This window comes from Bos indicus, chromosome 22 (assembly GCF_029378745.1).
Source record: "Bos indicus isolate NIAB-ARS_2022 breed Sahiwal x Tharparkar chromosome 22, NIAB-ARS_B.indTharparkar_mat_pri_1.0, whole genome shotgun sequence".
NCBI lineage: Eukaryota > Metazoa > Chordata > Mammalia > Artiodactyla > Bovidae > Bos > Bos indicus.
In genome coordinates, this window is record NC_091781.1 from 40,902,807 (window position 1) to 40,916,830 (window position 14,024).

General features: G+C 42.5%; 1 protein-coding gene and 1 long non-coding RNA gene across 10 annotated transcripts in view; both read left to right on the forward strand.

Annotated features, from left to right (window-relative positions):
- The window catches only part of FHIT (fragile histidine triad diadenosine triphosphatase), a 1,527,031-nt gene that overhangs the window by 896,660 nt on the left and 616,347 nt on the right, over positions 1 to 14,024 (forward strand). The gene's annotated exons all lie outside the window — the stretch shown is intronic.
- The window catches only part of LOC139178608 (uncharacterized), a 41,659-nt gene continuing 39,998 nt past the window's right edge, over positions 12,364 to 14,024 (forward strand). Inside the window, exon 1 of the long non-coding RNA XR_011562997.1 lies at positions 12,364 to 12,854. This is a non-coding gene — a long non-coding RNA (uncharacterized lncRNA). The remainder of the gene's footprint in view (positions 12,855 to 14,024) is intronic.

The following is a 14,024-nucleotide window of genomic DNA, read 5'->3' on the forward strand; positions in this document are numbered from 1 at the left end:
ATTCAGTAAGGTCTCATGAGTGACCATTTCATACATACTCTAAGTAGTTTATATATATCAATCTCAGTCTCTCGATTCGTCCCACCTCCCTTCCCTCCTTTGGGGTCCGTACATTTGTTCTCTATGTCTTTGTTTCTATTTCTGTTTTGCAAGTAAGATGATCTATACCATGTTTCTAGGTTCCATGTAAATGCATTAATATGCAGTATTTGTTTTTGTCTCTCTGACTTCGCTCTGTATGACAGTCTCTTGGTCCATCCGTGTCTCTCTAAATGACCCAGTTTCATCCCTTTTCACGGCTGAGTACTATTCCATTACATATATGCACCACCTCTCTATCCATTCCTCTGCTGATGGGCACTTGGGTTGTTTCCGTGTCATGTCTTTTGTGAATAGTGCTGCACGGAACATTGGGAGGCATGTACCTTTTGGAATTATGGTTTTCTCTGGGCATATGCCTAGTAGCAGGATTGCTGGGTCATATAGTAGTTCTGTTTTTCATTGTTCAAGGCACTCTCATACTGATCTCCACAGTGCCTGTATCAATTTATGTTCCCACCAGCAGGGAAGAGGGTTCCCTTTTCTCCACACCCTCTCCAGCATTTATTATTTGTAGACTTTTTTAATGATAGCCCCACAATGCATTTTTAATTACACAGTATGATTGATGGAATTGTGAGAATTGTGAGACTTTCAAGCGACTCTTTAAGTGTCATAAAACAAACTATGTTCTTTAATAGTTGACTTTTACTCAGTGTTTTCATACTCCATCAGGGAATAAATGTCTTCTAATCTCCTCTGCAAGGAAGAACAGAAATGGTGCTCACCTATCCTGTGTGGATTTTGTATGGGCCTTAATGATTCACTTGCTTCTCTGTCAGCCTGATGTGAGCACTCTGTATTTGCCATATTAAGAGAGAAGGGGCAAAGTCATCAGCCAGAGAGTGGCCCCAACTTGGTTCATATTTTTAGACTACATACGCATGCACAGCTTGCTACTTATGTATACCATGTGGGGAAAGTCCAGGGAGAATTATGTTTCTTTCATGATTGAACGCTAGTACTTGGTGGTATGTGGAAAAATAGTCTCCTGCTTGTATAGGCAAACAGCTGTTGTTATCTACAAAATAATCATTATGATAGCAAGTGCACACTTCTCATGTCTTCTGTCAGAATATGTTCTGTGTGAAAATGTGCATGTTTAATCTGAAAAAAAATATAACTGGTAATATGACAAATTAAAAAAATATATATATTAGCCAGAAATGGGAGCTCATCATCTTATTTTTTCTCCTTACCCTCTATACCCATACCCAGTAGAAATAAAAGGCAAACCACAAATGTAATTTTTACATTTTCTAATCATCACATTTAAAAAGTAAAAAGGTGTAAGTGAATTTAATTTTAATATAGTTTATTCAACCTGGTATCTCAAATACTTCAATGTGTAATTAGTTTTTAAAAATTAATGTGATATTTTGTATTCTTTTTCTGTGATCAGTCTTTGAAATTGAGTGTGTATTTTAGATTAACAGCACGTGATGTAGACTGGCCACATATCATGTGTACGATAATGACATGAGGTCAGTGGCTACCCTGCTGGACAGCACAACTCTAGGTCCTTGTTTAGGGCATAGTGAACCATGTTTGAATCTATGAGGGTGCTTTGCCAAAAGGAAAACAGGGATCATCAAATACCCAGCAGAAGAGCGACTACATTGACTGGCATCAACCCAGTGTCGTCTGAATCTGTGTTTAAGAGGGAACAATAATCTGGGACCATTTGTCAGAACATACTTAGGGAGAAAATTTTTTTAGAAACTGTTGGTACAATTCAAGTTTTCCTTGTTCAAATTGTGATGACAACTTCTAAAGACATTTTGAAATGCTAAGTGTATGAAATATCATTTTGTCTCTATTCCAACACAAAGCCCATAAAACTTGCAAATTTTTTTGTGGACTACTTTTTTTTTTTTTTTACTTTACAAATCACAAGGGTGGGTTGTCCTATGGGTGTAACTGAGTCATTTGCTTTATTCTTGTAAAGCAAAATTCTTCTATCTTGATTAACTACTACTAGTACTTTAGGTGGTCTTTTAATACAACCTTATTTAGTTATTTTATAATTTTGTAAATTAAATCCAAGTTTTGAAAAAAGGCATATTTTGCATGGGTATGTTGTAGAGGGCTATTTTCAATTGCAGCTAGAAAAGGCATTAAAAATGCTTCTTTAAGTATCATAGCTGCACAGTTGCTTGAATCCCAGACAGGAAAAAAAAAATAGTAACTATTACTCAGAGGCTATATCTACTGTTAACCATGAATAGTCAGTTGGTTTAATTAATATGTAATTTTTTACAATTAAGCTTGAAATTTGAACTGATGTTCAGGTGAAATTTACTGGCTGTTTTGGTTGTGTAAACATTCTTATATAGAGTCTCTAGATTCTGTTGCATCAAAAGATATTTGAGCTCCAATTTGGCTGTTTTTAAAATCTCTGCAAGTCTAATATTCCTTGAGTGCAAATAATATAGCCTGGCACAGAGTTGGGAGTCAGTTACTGTTGGTCAGACGAATGGATGCTTTTGGTATCCCCAAGTCCAGACCATTGTAAACACTCAAGGTTAGCTCTCCATGGAGAGTTACTACAAATTATATACGGAAAATATGTAGGACAGCAAGAATTACACAAAGGAATCTTTAGGAAATACTATAGGAAATTAAATATTTGTATTACATGTATTATTAGACTTCTTTTTTCTTTTTTACATTTCCTGTAATTTGGAAAAAAAAATGCTATAGCAAGTAGAGAGGCTTTTAATAATTAAATGGGTTGGAGACGAGAAACAGAGTTGCCCTATACCTTTCAGGGTACAGTATCCTAGCTGCTTCAGCACATTTCCTGTGAAGTTTGTAGTATGAACCCACTGTATCTATGGCTTGGACTTCATTAGAAACAAGAGATCTATGCCTTCTTTGGGAAATAGCTGGATGGTTTCATATCTCAGATGTTACCTTTGTTTCCCTCTTGACTCATGGGGAGAGCAACAGTACAATTAAATTGATTTTAAATCACATTTAGCATTACGTATTGATCAGATAGAAGCGCTCTGAAGCAAATGTCACATTGTTCAACTCCAAAAAGCATCTCCATCGGATAACAGAAGCAGCACCAGCTTTCAACTCTGTTAAGTAATTCAGATGATGTTATAAGTCAGGAGAGTGAGATACACGTGGCAAGTAAATGGCTCCCAAACCTTATTATTGAAATGCAGCCTTCAATTCAGTTTATTAGCTTGTTCTTTATTCTCATTTATATTTTATTACCTTGGAATACAGTCATAGGATCCTGGAAATGGAGTTTTCTTTAAATAAATTGTTCCTGAAGTTTCTAAAGTCTTTTGTTAAGTGACGTCTGGGAGCAGACATGAAGTCAGCCAAGGCAAGTTTTCAGATGAGGGGAGGGGGTACAAATGTTTCTCTGAGTCCATTGTGATAATATCTCTGTGTTTGTTTGTTTGTTTCTGGAGAGTAAATTCCTGGTTGTGTTAGAGGTGGAGGGAGTGGAAGGTTGGCTTAGAGGTATAGAATTTGGTTGTCTAAAGTCGTGTATTATTAAACGTGGTTCTCCCTGAAATAGTTGCATTTTCATACCAGGGGATTCCTGGAATGATTGGGAGGAGAATCGCCCAGTGAGCTACTTGGCCATCACTCCATCCCCTTAGGGGCTCCCCCACACTCTGCCTGCCTGTGTGAGCTTCAGGAGTGTTGTGATTATTAACATCTATTCCCCGCTCATGCCATGCCTTCAGGGAGGAAAAAAATGCAGCTGTTGAGCTACTTTGTCGCTCTCATCTTTATCCATTTCTGTTCCACTGTGTCCATTTGGTTCCCTTTCTGTTCCTCAGCCTGAGTCAGTTTCCTCTCTGATGATACCTCCTCTCACGTTTTCCTCCATTGCTCTGATGGTATAGTCTAACCCCTCTCCTTTGGCCCAGGGGCTAAACCACCTCAGGTCTGTTGGAGAGGCAGCACTGCTTGATGTTTAAAGGCACAGATGTGGCAGCCAGGCTGTCTGGATTCAAACCCAGCTTCTCCTTTTAGAAGCTTGGAGACTATAAGTGATTTTTTAAAAATTCTCTCCTGTCTGAAGTAGAGGGCTTCCTAGGTGGCGCAGTGGTAAAGAATCCATCTGACGGGGCAGGAGATGCTGGAGATACGGGCTCAATCCTTGGGTTGGGAAGATTTCCTGGAGGAGGAAGTGGCAACCCACTCCAATATTCTTGCCTGAAAATTCCCACGGACAGAGGAGCCTGGCGGGCTATCGTCCATGGGGTCGCAAAGAGTCGGGCATGAGCATGTCTGACGTAGATAGTAGTGGGCCGTGCCTCCTCGGGTGGTTGTGAAAGCCGCATGAACTAATGTATGTAAGTGCTTGGAGTGGCACCTGGCATACAGTGGCCGTAAGTCCATGCACACCTGTGGTGGTATGATGCTGAAGAAGCACTGAGGAATAAAATAGCCTAATGGTGCTTGTGCTACTTTGTAGCTCCTCTGCTCAGCCCACCCCTCATTTTGTGTACATAACAGAACTGGTAAGAAGGGGTCCGTGCATTCAGGACTAGTGTATCTTAATAATGTGTGAGGAGCAGGAGAAGCGGTTCTGAGGGTTGTCTTCCTGAGTCGGCGGTGTCTATTTCCAGATTATGGAATTGGGAGTGGGAAAGAAACCACTGAATACTAGCATCCCAGGGCAAGTGTGGGAGTAGAGGTTGGAGATGGCCCCCGAATTTTTTTTTTTCTTCCGAAATATGAACAAGTCATACTCCCTGACACCAAAGTGCTTAGCAGTCCCTGGGGAAGACAGATAAGAAAACAGACAGCTAAACGATCGTGTGTAAAGTAATAACAAACGTGAAAACCCACGCATGGGCAGAGGACATCTGGGTCCAATCATGGAAAGAGCGCGAGAGGAGTAACGCCAGGCCTCTGAGAGAGGCAGGGCAGGTCAGAGAAACTGAGCTGAAGAGAAGAAGGGATGTTAATGTGAGTCACTGAGTCATGTCTGACTCGTTGTGACCCCATGGACTATAGCCTGCCAGGCTCCTCTGTCCATGGAATTCTCCAAGCAAGAATACTGGAGTGGGTAGTGGGTAGCCATTCCCTTCTCCAGGGAATCTTCCCAATCCAGGGATCGAACCTGGGTCTCCTGCATTGGCAGGCAGGTTCTTTATCATCTGAGCCACCAGGGGAAGGGTATTCTAGGCCAAGGACAAATGAATGAACGGCATGTGCAGAGGTCTAAAGATAAGAGCACCTGGTGCAGTCCAGTGGGGCTGGAGCACAGTGTGGGTGAGGAGCAGCAGCAGGTGGGCTGAGGACTTAGCAGGACTTGGGTCTTGCAGTGTCTTCAAACCCACACCCTGGCATGCGGAGGAACAATAGGAGGGCTTAAAAGAGTTTTTAACAAGGAGTGGCTGAGGTCCTCTTTGTGCAATGAAACTTCGGTCTGGCCACCTTTCAGAGAACTAAGAGATGTGAGCAAGACTGAATGCTGGACCTTCTGCTTTAAAACGCATACGATGGCGGCTTTCTGTTTTCCAAAGCCCTCAGGACTGCGACGTTCCTTTAGCTGAAAGCCATATATAGTCTGCTCCTGGCGTTAGGTGGCACGATGTAATTGTAACAGGTGTAAATAAGATTTTGCAATCTGGCTTGGAGGACAACGAAACTGAGATTGATGTGTTTCCAATCTTTTGCGTCTGTAAAGAACACAGCAGCAAACAACCTTGTACATACATCTCTTAGGTGCTTGTCCAATTATTTCCTTAGGATAATCCTAGAAATGGGTTAGGTGTTATAGGGGGCTTGATATATGTGGTCCCAGAACGATTTAGATGTCTGTAATCAGGGTAGATAAACAGGTGCTGAATCGTGCAGCAACGCCGAAAGCGCAGATACAGAAATGAAGTGTACAGTGAGCTGTCATGCCTGGGTGGGCACGCATGCCTAATTTTCCTCTCTGGACTTCTTTGTACTGCTGATTCTCTTCCCTGTTTGTGGTTAAGACTTGATTGGATGAGTACCTAAGACTGACGGGGTATCTGTCTATAATGACAAGTGCTTGACTGCAGCAGCAACGATGAGCGGCCCTGGGGAGACATCACCACCCACTTGAGAGAGATCCATGAAGGGTTTATGACCCGTTTGAATCCTGATCGAGCATCACTGTCTTGACCCTCAGGGAACCAATTGTCTGGAATACTTGCTCTGTCAGTCTGAGCGATGTGCTTAGAATCCCTTGGAAACCTAGGAGCCCGACTGTTTGTAAAACACAGAGTGAATTATCAAGAAGACCAAGGGACTGGAACTGTGTTATTGCCACATGGCACAGCTATGTTTGCTAAATAAATTGATGAGCTCATCAGACCCTGTATCCAAAATGTAACTTACCACATTCAACTATAAACTATTTGAAGTTCCAAGGCAATGATGTTTTAATCTTGATCGTACTGTATAAGATGATTTTGTCTTTGCCTTTTGGCCCTGGTCTACAGTAGGAACTGGGTTTCCCAGGTGCCTCAGTGGTAAAGAGTCCACCTGCCAGTGCAGGAGATGTGGGTTGGATGCCTGGTTCGGGAAGATCCCTTGGAGAAGGAAACGACAACCTGCTCCAGGATTCTTGCCTGGGAAATCCCATGGACAGAGGAGCCTGGTGGGCTACAGTCTGTGGGGTTGCAAAGGGTTGGACACAACTTAGCAACTAAACAGCAAACTTCAGTGGGAATGTTTACCTGCCATATATGGCACAAGAAACTTCTAAGATCTACAGACATGTAAACACATATATGCGATGTTTGCAAGTAACTACAAAGTGTATCTCTCACCTTCTGAGTTTCTTCACCTGTGTTTGGAAGGGCAGGTGCATCAGGGGAAGGGAGGGGCACCACTGGGATGTAGGGAATCACAAGCAAATAGGATGGGCCATCTTGGTTCTCACTGCCCCTCTCTGCTCGGTCGTCCCCTCGAGGAAAGGCAGAGATGCAAGTGGAATAGCAGCATCATCTCCAAATCTCACACTTGCTGCTGTTAGTTACCCATTAAACCTCCTCCCCAAGTCCTAATTCATTTACCACCCTTCAGGTTGTTCCTTGATTTAAAAGACGTGAGGTCAGCCTGCTCTGAGCACCTGGACTGGGGTCACTACTATAGCTTAAGGTAAACACCTTTATGATGAGTAGAGAGCCTTGCCTAGTGATCCATATTCTCTGCTCATAGAGATGTTTTTGTTAAAATTGTTTCATGGCTGTGTGGAGCACCACTGGCCTCTGATGAGATGCAAGGTATATCTCACCCACTGGGAGGCTGCTCCTGGCTGCTTTGAAAAGTTAACGACCAGAACTCTCAGCTAGAGAACCATGGTCACGAAAGCTTCATTAAATGTTAAAATGGTTAGCTAAACTGAAAAGGAAAAAAAAAAAAAACAAGATAGGAAAACTCCTGTATAAGTAGATGCGGGAAACATCAATATTGCTCATTGAGCAGTCTATTCTTCTAATTTGAAAAGAACAACTATTTGTCATGGTTCTCGTCCTTGAGCTGGCAGTTACCTAATTAAATGCATATGAAATTCACAAGGCTTCACTAAGGGACAGTAATTTTCCTCGGTTGTTTTGTAAAGTTGCCGGGACGAACGAATTACGTTGAGCAGATAATGGATGGATTCTTCCATTGTGCATTGAGGTCCTGAATCGACTAATCATGCCATGGTTATTCATCAACGTGTTACTTTATAATTTGAAATTGAAGGCACCATTTTCATTTATGGCTGACTCTAGGGGTACTGTTCGTTTCAATTTTGGAATACTGTGACCTGGGTGGGGAAGCTGCCCCTAGAATAGACCATGGCACATAAATCAAAACAGAGTTTTGGCTTGGAGTTGGTGATTGTACACCGGTGGGGAACATCCTGACCGTTGGTCTCTTTTGTAATCCTCCATGTAGGAGGGTATGGAATTTCAGAGATTCGTGTCTGTATTCAGCCAGGATGATCTTGTGTTGATTGTCATCCATCAGTGAGTTGATGACTCTGCCACTCTCTCCCACATCCCTGTCTCTGCCCCTTCTGCCTTTTTTGTTGTCCAGTCTCTGCCTCCTCCTATCCTGTGGACCATGCTGCCCAGCTTCCCTTGGATCTAGGATTGCCTCATGCGAGCATTAGACAAGTCAGAGGACTGAAGCAGAAAGCAGTGGGAACTGTCTTTCCTGCTCCTTCCTTGATGGAGCATGGCAGCTCACCACGGCAACCCTTCTTGGTTGCCTGTCTGCAGCCCTCACTGGGCTCTGGCGTCACCATTGCTTCCCCTTGGCCTTGGAGACCTAGGGACGCCCTAGCTTCCTGCTACTGTTACTCTGAGTGCCTCCATGTCCCGTGCCGATCCCTTTCCTTGCCTGCTCTTCTGCTAATAAAACTTCCATAGAGTCTCTTCATTTGGACCATCTGAGGTGGATACTTCTTCCTCTGGGAACCTAATGCAGTTCAGTAGTGGTTCTCAAACGTGGATTTGTTTAAAAAAAAAAAAAAATCCATGTTCTTGGTCTCTAATCTTTGGGAGAATTCTTCAGTATATCTGAAGTGAGTTTCTAGAATCTGCTTTTTACAGGAGCTCCCAAGTGATTCTAAAACTTTGAAGAGCTCTGGCCTCAGAACAAAGTGATAATACATACTAAGTACTTGATACTTTTTCCTGCACATCTGTTCTTTGTTTTTCTTTTTCCATGATCACATGTGAGGTGCAAACTGGCTATTCTCATCAAAAATGAAACAGCCCAATTGGTGACAAGCAACTGATTTTCTTTCAGCAGAGACCATCCCCAGTCATTATTCAGGACAAACTGCGTATCTTATTTACCCTGTGATTTTAGTATCCTTTGATACATATTACCTTAAAGCAACTAGCAATAGTTGTCTTTTGAGAGTCTGCTTTGATCTGAGTGGTAAACAGGAAAACTAGCCTTTAGGGATATCATACTCATTTACTTATTCAAATATTTCTTCAGCACCTACTGTATGCAAGATATAGTGTGGATTGGGGTCATCAAACTATAGCCCTGGACCAAATCTGGCCCTCTGCCTTAAAGTAAAATTATGCTAGAACATAGCCACGCCCGTCCATTTACATATTGTCTATGGCTGCCCTTGCTCATCAGTGTCTTGAGTTAAATAGTTGCAATATAGACTATGTGGCTTGCAAAGCCTGAACTGTCTGCCATCTGATGCTTGAAGTGAAAAAGGCAATAGATCCCTGAACTCGATCCTGGGGATATGTTGTCAATAAGGCAGCATCGTCTGTAGTCTACTGTTGGGGACACAGCCGTGAATCAGACAATGCCAAGTCCTTTCCCTGGTGGAATGCATTTTATGGGAAACACAGAAGGCAATAAGGAAGACAAGGTGTAAAGCAGACACTGTGTTATAGAGTGATAAGCCCAAGGGAGAAAAATAAAGCCAGGAAGGAGGATGGGCAGTGCTGGGAGCAGAGGATGCTGTGATGTACATAGAATGGCTGGGAAGACTCAGTGAAGAGGACTTGAGCCTCGTTTTCCACATTTCTTTCCTGCATTTTCCACCTCTTGTCTCTTCTCACTTACGTAACTAGCATTGCTGCTGCTGCTGCTGCTAAATTGCTTCAGTCGTGTCTGACTGTGCAACCCCATAAACAACAGCCCACTAGGCTCCCCCGTCCCTGGGATTCTCCAGGCAAGAACACTGGAGTGGGTTGCCATTTCCTTCTCCAATGCATGAAAGTGAAAAGTGAAAGTGAAATCGCTCAGTCGTGTCCAACTCATAGAGACCCCATGGACTGCAGCCTTCCAGGCTCCTCCATCCATGGGATTTTCCAGGCAAGACTACTGGAATGGGTTGCCATTGCCTTCTCCGAATTAACATTGCTGGATTCTACCAATTTTAAATCCAAAAAGCAGAATGTGATTTTTCAGTTATTGGGGTCCCCTGGTAATTGAAAGGTGGTGGAAAAAATGGAGGTATTTCTTCAGCCCCAGAAAATGCTTCCTCTAGGAAGCATTTCTTACATGTCTCTTCTTCACCAGAGGGGAGGTAGGGTCCTAGGGAAGGCATATGTTTTACTCCAGCCCCACCCTCAGCTGATGGTTACTACCCCTGGCAGCTCTTGGCAAAGAAGAGAATTCTGGTGAGGGAGACTGCATCTCTTCAATGTGAAGTGATCACCATTTCCCGTAGGATGGGGCAAGGGGATGTATGTAAAACTTAGTACATTGGCAAATGTACTGCTAGTTGATGGGTAAACACTTATCTGTTTTAAGTGATCTTAAGCGTCCACACTAGATGTATTTGAAGCCTGTTCTCCTTTGATGGCAGAATTTAGGTAGAAACCTGCCATTCCGTGGCTGATGATGATATACATTTGGAAACATTACAAGAACAGTTGTATAGTCCAAAATGCAAGTACATTCAATAAAAGTGTAACATAACATGATTATCTTGTAAAGCTAATCTTCTTCTTGGACCAACGGATGCCCTCCTTGCAGGACAAGGAACACTGATTCAATTTCATTCTGAAGTGGCCATTGTAGTTTGACTCTGTATTATTAATCCCCTTTTGGGTTGGTTTATTACACTTGAAATTTCTTTTGCTATTAGAAATTTAGCTACATATTCACATTATTATTTTATTCACCAAATCCTATTAGATCCAAAGTAAAAAAAAAAAAAAAAAATCATTTTCAGCAACTGAATAAATTTAGAGGTAAGCATTAAAAACTCCCAACTCTCAAGGCATTTCTCTATGTTAGATTATTGCTCAGTAGCTTTCCTTAATTAGATTTCTGAAAAACAAATTTAAAACAAAACACTTCCGCCAAAGGAAAAATGTATTTAAAACATTTCAGGTCTTAGTTTGCACTTATAGACATGTAAGGAATCTATTTTAAATATATTAAACTAGGTTTAGTGCTTATATACTGCATATTATTTAATTTATCAAAAGTTTCTAGCAACAGTCTAAACTTAATATGAGGCTTAAGGGGTTTAATAATAATAACTTAATTTGAAAGCATCTTTGTCTTCAAAACCCTCTGGTCACTTAACAGAATGCATAAAATGTAATCATAAAATATGTATCATGCCTTCATATTTCTGAATTTCCATCCTGTTTTTCTTCTTTTAATCATCTATAAAAATATGTATATGAATAATATGAAAAAAACTCCAGTTGTTTCACTGTCTGTGTATAAAGTGCTGATGTGTTCTTTGACAAGTCCTAAGAATGAGAATCAGAGGGACATATTACCATTGTGGAAATAACCTGGCACTGTTCTGTGACCTTTGCAGTGAATTCATAAATGTCTAGAAGGCTCAGATCATCAGATGCTCATCACTGATGCCTATATTCAAGAAAAAGGAAAATCTCACTCTCCAAGGGATTTTAATCCATTGAGGGTGCTGGTTTAGTAACTATGTTAACCAAAACAAGAAAAAGAAGTGAATGCACTAGATTATCATTCTGCCTGTCCGCGTGCTCAGTTGCTGAGTCGTGTCCAAATCTTTGCAACGCTATGGACTGTAGCCCACCAGGATCCTCTTGTCCATGGGATTTCCCAGGTAAGAATACTGGAGCAGGTTGCCTTTCCCTTCTCCAGGAATTCTTCCTGACCCAGGGCCCAGGGATCAAACCTGCACCTCCTGTGCTGACAGGCGGATTCTTCACCACTGAGCCACATCAGCCAACTAAAAAGAGGAGTGGGTTAAAAGTGATTACCTTAAAGAAAACAAAAGGTTATGTAAAATCATGAATAATCCTCAAGTAATCAAGTCATACAGTAGATTCAAAGGCTCTTCATCTGTCATTTGTTCATAACCGCGGAGCAGAGCTTCTGTGGGAAGATGAAGGAGGCAGAGCTTCACCTCCAGAATCCCCTTTCAAGCAGAGCGGCAGAGTTGTCAATACCACTCTTCTAAATTGGCATTTCCTGCAAGCTTGGGAAGTTGTCTTCTCTCTGTTCTGCTCATTAGCCAAAGGGAAGTTTTATCACCTTTCTAACACCAGTAATCTTTTCAACAGCTTGTGCAGCAGCCCCAGGCTCAGCGCCTCAGGCAGGGATCCCTCCTAGCAAGAGTTTAACATCTCTTTTGTTTCAAGGTTAACGGGGTTAACTCTCTGTCTGTGGCAGGTGCTACTGGTTTGCCAGTAGAGATAGAACATTTCCACTATTTCAAAGTAACTTAAAGGCAAACTGAGCAGATGCACAGAAAATAGACACCTGATGATAGTGGGGGGGGGGGGGGGCGGGGGTTGGGGGGTAGGTGGTGCGGCACAAGGTGACTGTAGGCGGGGAGCTGCTCCTGTAAGTTCAGCCTCCTGGTGTGGCGTCTGGGGACTTCAGGCTCCTGGCCTTGCCTCCATCCTGCAGTGTGACCTGGAGCAAGTCACACAGCCTTTCTGGGCGACATTTTCTGCATCTCCGGGGACACTGGCTCACTGTGTTCTCTCTACTTTAACAAGACAACACGTGCAAGGGTATGATCCTCAGGAAGTATTCAAAATTGCCCTTTAGGAATCTTTCAGTTCCAAAATTCCTCATTCTCTGTTTATTATCTATGTGATTGGCAAAGTGAAAATAATGGGAGAATGGTACTTAGAGTTAAGAAGGCAGCAGGCAGGCCATGTGGGTACTAGAAGAAATGCACTGCATTTGACATTATAGAAGCGAGTTCTAATGTCTTTAGTCATGTCTGACTCTTTGCGACCCCATGAACTGTAGCCTACCAGGCTCCTCTGTCCATGGCCATTCTCCAGGCAGCAATACTAGAGTGGGTTGCTGCCGGGGACCAGCCCCGGCTGCTCCAGGGTATTCGAAGGAGAGACGGCGTAGGCGAAGATCAGGAAACAACTGCTTAATTAAACGTTAATTAAGGATATAAAGAGTAATAGAATGAGGATAGCTCAGTGAGGAAATTCAGTGGAGAAAAGAGGCTGAATAATTCAGCCAGAAGGTAAGAGAAAGAACGATATGGTGAGACCAAGTTTCGGTGAACAAGGCCCACACTTTATTTTCCAAAGTAGTTTTTATACCTTAAGTTATGCATAGAGGATAATGGGGGAAGGGGTAGAGTCAGGCAGCAAGCCAGGCTTTCTTCCTGCAAACTTATCATATGCAAAAGCTTAGGTGATTTGCATCATCTTCTGGCCCGGAGGACTGTTAACATTTTAAGACCTTTTCTTCAGAAAACTTATTTTTCTCTAAAGGTGATTGGTCAGGAGCCACCCTCCAAAAGCATTAGATAAAGTTGCATTCCTACAGCGCAAAGATGTGGTGGGCTATAACAAGAAAAAGAAGTAACTCAAGGGTCCCAGGTTACAAACATTAAAGCTACTACTTACACCAATTATATTAATCAATACACTGCCAGGGACACAGCAGGTAAGGGATATGGAGACTTAGCAGCAAACATTGGCCCAACAAGTGAAAATCCCTTCACCAATACAATTTCTAATCAATCTTTTAACTGCTCAAAAGAATCTGTGTTTAGACAGTTTAGAACATCTCCTGCCTCCCACAGTTGGGAGGCTCTGAACAATCACATGTGGCCGGAAAAACCTATTCAGGCAGGCTAGAGGATTTCCAAAGGAGTTTGTAGGTTAAACACTGTCACACCCAGGAATTATTAACTGGAACTGTAAGCTAACTCTTTTTTCAGAGAGAGGTAGTGGGGGACAGCCCCCCGTAAAGTCAGAGGTGTAGGTGAGAGCACAAAGCAGAAAGTAGGCAGACTCTGGTTTTGGGGGTAGATGGAGACTCCTGAGGCTCGATCCCGCCTTTGCGTATGCCGAGCCTCCTTCCTCATGACCTTTGTCATGGGTGGAGTTCCTCACTGGCTCCCAGCAGTGATAGAATTCCAGTTGAGCTATTCCAGATCCTGAAAGATGATGATGTGGAAAGTGCTGCACTCAATATGCAATATGCAATATGCCGGCTCCCGGCAG